Consider the following 6,245-nt stretch of genomic DNA (forward strand, 5'->3'; position numbering starts at 1 on the left):
GGGGAAGGTGATACTCCCTGGGCACCACTGAGGGCAGGGCCTGGGTTCAAAGCTCCCCTTTGGCTCAGACGCTGAGCCCCTAGCACTGCCTCTTGGCATGTACACCCTCAGCCCCGCAGATGTGGTGATGGCATAAGGCCCCATTCGAGCATATGTGGACTCACCATGGAAATAAAATGGAAATCAACGGCAATGGAAAGGATATGTCCCACCTCCTGCCCACCTACACTCAGCAGCAACAAAACAACAACAAAACCCCCAGAAATCTTACATTCTTTAGGGACGCTTTTCCCAAGGGTGTTTCCAGAACTAAGTCCTCTGAAAAAGGAGGGAGGTGGCTTTTGCGCTTAAATTTGTTTGGAAAATGCTCCATATTTCTCTTAGAGATTTTTCAATAGGCATTAGTACATTAAAGGCTCTGACAAGTCCCGCAGAAAAGAAAGCTGTTTAGGCCAATAGCCCCCAACCCTATATGACCCTTTTTTTTTTCATGCAACACCCATTTAAGTCTCATAAAATTCAGGCTCCAAAACACTTGGCCTGTTTGCAGAGGCATCACCTCACTGGCAGCCGGCCATGCGCCCAAGGGTCCTGGGGCAATGAGGTAGAGGGAACGGTACATGAACCAGAGACAGGGCACAGGCAGCCTTGGTTCTGCCTCTCCTCCTAGTTGCCTTCTCTGGCCTCAGTTTAATCATGCATGAAATGATCTCTAATGTCCATTTTAGCTCTTTTTACCCATTTTCGTTTTTTCAAGTATCTTCGTATGACATTTTCAAACGCCGAGGAATGTTGAAAAGGTCTGCCGTGAACACCTATCTATCCGCCATCTAGGCTCTACGATTCAGTTCCCTGCTCCTCCTTTGTTGCATCGCCATCCATCTATCATCCACCAATCTCACCTTTCTTTAGGCATTTTTAAATAAGCTGCAGAAATTGGTATATTTTCCTCCTGAACACTTCATCATCATCCCTTACTTTTTGCAAACAAGGAAGTCACCGCCCAGAGAGGTCAGCAGACTTGCCAAAAGGTACACAGCTAGCCACATTCGTGCTGTGGTTCCAGCCCACTGCTCTCTGCTCTACCTGGGGCTCTTCATGTTCTCAAGTGGACTCAGAGCCCAGGCTCCTCCCGCTAACAGGTTTAAAGCCAACGTCGCTTACTCCCTTGCAAAGGGCCTCCCCATCAAACGTCTCTCACATTGTTAGGCCATCCGTTTCAGACTTGGAATCTTGGGTTACTTAGACTTTTGTTTTGTTTTGTTTGCGGTACGCGGGCCTCTCACTGCCGTGGCCTCTCCCGTTGCGGAGCACAGCCTCCGGATGTGCAGGCTCAGCGGCCGTGGCTCACGGGCGCAGCCCCTCCGCGGCGCGTGGGATGTTCCCGGACCGGGGCACGAACCCGTGTCCCCGGCATCGGCAGGCAGACTCTCAACCACTGCGCCACCAGGGAAGCCCTACGCAGACTTTTGACCATTGCCGCATTTGCTGTGACCTGACTTGACCCTGACGCCTATTTTTCAACCTGGCTCTCCTTCTCTAAGGGCCAGGCTACGGCAGGTGCTCCATCCCCCGTGAAGCTCATGGGGCTGGAGAAAGGACACACATCCAGATGCATATATGTCTGAGGCGTTGTTCCTTCTGGGGACCCCCGGCCCCGAGAAGTAGCTGGCAGGACAGCACGCTGGGGGCATGATGAAAACGGGCCAGAGGAGGGGGTGGCATTCTGCTCTCTTTCATACGCGACGTCCGGCTCATCAGGGACTCTTGTTTAAGACGCAGGTTGTGATTCAGTAGTGGAGCCCAGGAACAAACACAAAACCACTTGTGATTCTGCAGGTGGCCCCCATATCCCACTGGAAGAAATATGCCTTAGGGTCCCTTCAAGGTGACAATCTAGCCCATTACGTCCGGAGTTAGACAGTGGCACACGGTGGGTGTGGCTACACCGTACAAGAGGTTTGTTCCTGGCTCTTAGCGCATTTTCCGACAGAACTCTGATAAATCAGAGTACCTGTGACCCTAGAGATTGGGACCAGGTCCCCTCCTGCCCCCACCCCCTACCTGCCACAGCTCAGATGCACCTGTGTCATAATCAGACAGATTTATGGTGATTCAAGGGAAGCCGGCAAAGAAATTCAAGTCTGTAAGCCACCAGATGTGGTCACTGTTCTCAGGTTAAAGAAAGAAGGCAAAGCAATCTATGGAAAAAAATATGTTTATTAAGTGCACCTTCTATAAAGCAGCTAATGAAGCAGGCATCTCATTATCGGGCACATCATTCACCAGTGAGCACAGACAGCAGGTGCCACAGAAAGTCACCAACTAGAACAAAATCGAGGAATTCACATTTTGCATTTAGGGGCATTTCATCGCAATTAAACACAAAAGGTCGAGCACTTTGAAACGAGGATCTTCTTAAAAGGCAGCTTCCTGCAGTCATAACCCATAGACCCATCCCCCAAGGGAGACCAAATGGTGTGACAGACTTTTTTCAGGGCCTAAAGAAATAAGGCTCTGAGTCCTCAACTGTTCGCATTTCACTTTTCAACATCAGAACAATGAAACATTCCAGAAGAAAATCTGCACGCTCCAATTTATTGGCACCTCCAGGCATGTGTTAGGTTTGTAAACAGGCCTGAAACGGTGGGCAAAGGTGGCTGGAGGACCTTAGGAGTGGGGTCCAGAGGAGGACAGAAACGACCAAGCCCCAGGCAGCGTCCTGGACCCCTACTCTCCTTCCAGACTTCGGTTGGGGAAGGAGCAAGCGATTGTGAAAATACTCTCCAGGACGAGACAGGGAGTGGACGGGCGTGTAGCCAGCGGCGCTGCTGGAATCAAATGTCACTGACTGGCTACAAAAGACTCCTTTGCCGTAATGAGAGCCAAGGTCCCAACCAGAGCTTTCACGGGAGAAGAATGAGGAAGGCGTCCCAGTTGGTTCTGGTGCCCAAGAACCTTGCAACTCCTGGGTTCTCAGCAAGGTTGTGCCCGTGGTCAAAAAAATCTACTGAGTGGCTGTCTCCTTGATCCCCAGTGGCCTCTGGCGGCTGCTAGGATGGCAACTTCCCTGGGAACAGCAGAGAATGGGGCGTCTCTGGCTGGTGAGCAGAGAGGCTCAAATGCCAACAGACCCCACCACTGCTGCACTTGCACCCAGGGTGCCCAGTGTCCTGGGTGCGGGCACGGAACCCCAAACCAGCACCCTGTTAGCTTCCCAAAGAGCCAGGACTGGCTGGTGTTGACACTAAGCGCCCGTCACAGCAACACTGCACTGCCTCCGGGTTCAAAGATGACATCGTCCTCAGTCTCCAGTTATACTGAAGATCTTGTCCTAAATGCTGGGGTTTCGAACACTGGCATTTCAGGGCATGCCTCTCTTCTCCCTGAACATCCAGACCCTGCTAGCTCGTTCTACTGTGTGCGTATGTGCACATGTGTATACAATGCAGTGTGGAGGGAGAAGAGGAAAGTGTGTGTGGAGATCTGGGGCTTTGGGAAGTGCTCTTGCTGTGTCACAGTGAGTCCAAAAATATCTATGTGCAAATAAAAAAAGTGCCCCAGAGTGCCACTGAGCTGGCCAGTCCCAGTCGGAAAACCTCCGATCTATAACGGCCTGTATTTAACGACTAAAGGTGTTTCTTGGACACGGTCGTGTTGTACCTCAAGGCTGAGAGGACATCTGACGACACATTTACCGGGTATTATCACTGCTGGTACTTTTGCTGAAACCAGAAACACCATGTCTCGCAGGAAAACTGAGTAAGAAAACCATGGATTCTTCTGAAACGGTGAGTCAGTGAGAAACAAAAGTTCTGGGAGGTAAGAGATTCCAAGAAATGCATCCTTCAAGCTGGTTGCCTCTGAATTCAGCTCGTCAACATTATTTTAAGTGTTTAATTCAGTGGCTTTTAGCATCTTCTCAAAATCGTGCACATCACTAACCAAAGAAAATTTTCATCACCACAAAGAAAGCCCATATGGCGCTCAGCAGTCACGCCCCACCCACCCCAGCCTCCAGCCCCTGGCAACCACTGTTGTATAATTTGTCTTGGTAATTTCGCCTATTCCGGGCATTTCATATAAATAGAATCATGGAGTATGTGGCTTTTCGCAAGGCTTCTTTCACTTAGCATGATGTTTTCAAGGTTCATCCATGTTGGAGCCTGTGTCAGTACTTCCTTTCTTTCCATAGTTCAATAATGTGCCATTGCATAGATATACTACGTTTATTTATCCATTCATCGGTTGGTAGGTATTTGGGTTATTTCCATTTTTGGCTAGTATAAATTATACTGCTATAAACATTTGTGGACAAGCTTTTGTGTGTATATATGCTTCCGTTTCTCTTGAGTAAATACCTAGGAGTAGTATTTCTGGCTCCTACGGTAATTCTATGTTTAACTTTTTCAGGAACTGCCAAACTATTTTCCAAATTGGCCGCACCATTGTACCTTCCCACGAGCGATGGAGGAGAGCTCCAGTTTCTCTCCATCCTCGCCAGCACCTATCATTGCCCATGATTAGAGCCATCTTAGTGGGTGTGCAGTGCTATTTCACTGTGATTTTGACTCGCATTTCCCTCGTGAGTAATAATACTGAGCACCTTCTCACGTGCTTATGGGCCACTTATATCTCTTCTTTGGAGAGATACGAAAATATGTCTATTCACTTGTTTATTCAAATATGTTGCCCATTTTTTAAACTGGGTTATTTGGCTTTTCATTCTTAAATCGTAAGAGTTCTTGATGTATTCTAGATACAAGTATATGGCTTCCAAATATTTTCTTCCATTCTATGAGCTGTCATCACTTTCTCGATAGTGCCCTATGAAACACAAAAGTTTTGTGCCCCATTTTGATGAGGTCCAATTTATCTATTCTTCCTTTGACTTCTGTTTTGGGTGTCATTATCTAAGAAACCATGGCCTAACCCAAGGTCACAAATATTTAGCCCTATGTTGTCTTCTAAGACTTTTATAGTTTTAGCTCTTACATTTAGGTTGATGCATTTTGAGTTAATTTTTGTATATAGTATGAGGTAGAGGTCCAACTGCATTCTTTTACATGTGGATATCCAGCTGTCCAGGCGCCATTTATCGAAAAGACAATCTCCCCAATTTAATTCTCTTGTCACACTTGTCAAAAATCTATTGGCCATAAACATAAGGGTTTATATCTGAACTCTCTATTCCATTACATTGGTCTATATATCTGTCTTTTTGTCTATATCACATTCTTTTGATTACTGTAGCTTTGTAATAAGTTTTGAACCAGGAAGGGTGAATCCATCAACTCTGTCCCTGTTTTTCAAGGTTTATTTGGCTATTCTATTATTTGTGCAATTTCCATGTGAATTTTAGGATCATCTTAGCAATTTGTGCAAAGAAGCCAGCGAGGATTTTGATAGGGATTACACTGAATCTATAAGATCAACTTGGAGAGTACTGTTATCTTAACAATATTTAAGTCTCTGAGCCATGAACGCAGGATGTCTTTCCACTTATTTAAGTCTTCTATTTCTTTCAACAATATTTTGTAGTTTTCAGGATGTAAGTCCTGCACTTCTTTCATTAAATTTATTCCTTTTCTTTCTGATACTATTATAAATGAAATTATTTCTTAATTTCATTTTCATACTGTTCATTGCCAGTGTAAAGAAATACACTTGATTTTTGTATTGACCTTGTATTCCACAACCTTGAATTCATGTATTAGTTCCAATGCGTTTGTGTGTGCATGTGTGTGCATGAATTCCTTAGAATTTTCTATATACAAAATCACATCATCTGTAAGGAGTTTTACTTCTTTTCCAATCTGGATGTCTTTTATTTCCTTTTCTTTCCCAACTGCTTCTAAAGTATTAGCTTCTTAAGCATGTTTTTCCTCTTAAACGTTTTTAACCCAAGTTTTAATCGGCTGCCTGTGCCAGACAGTCTCCTAAGAGAATCTCCTGCTCTAGGGCCACCATCTGACAAGCTGGTGCTCAAGGATGCTAGCACGAGTCCACTCAAAGGCAGAAGCACTCTGAGGCCAGGAGGATATCAGCACCATCGCCATCGAGGTCCCATTTCTCATCCCAAGCTCAGAACACTTGGCTTCCGCACCCATCTGGCCACCGATCCTATACTTACTACCTTTCACAAGACCCCAGGATAAAGGAGTAAAAAGATACTGGAGCGAAATTACAGGTCCAGGGGAAACAAAACAAAACAAAACCACAACCCATCCAGCAGCCAGATGCAA

Source organism: Monodon monoceros, unplaced genomic scaffold (genome assembly GCF_005190385.1).
Source record: "Monodon monoceros isolate NGI ecotype Baffin Bay Population unplaced genomic scaffold, NGI_Narwhal_1 Super_Scaffold_3, whole genome shotgun sequence".
NCBI classification, from domain to species: Eukaryota; Metazoa; Chordata; class Mammalia; order Artiodactyla; family Monodontidae; genus Monodon; species Monodon monoceros.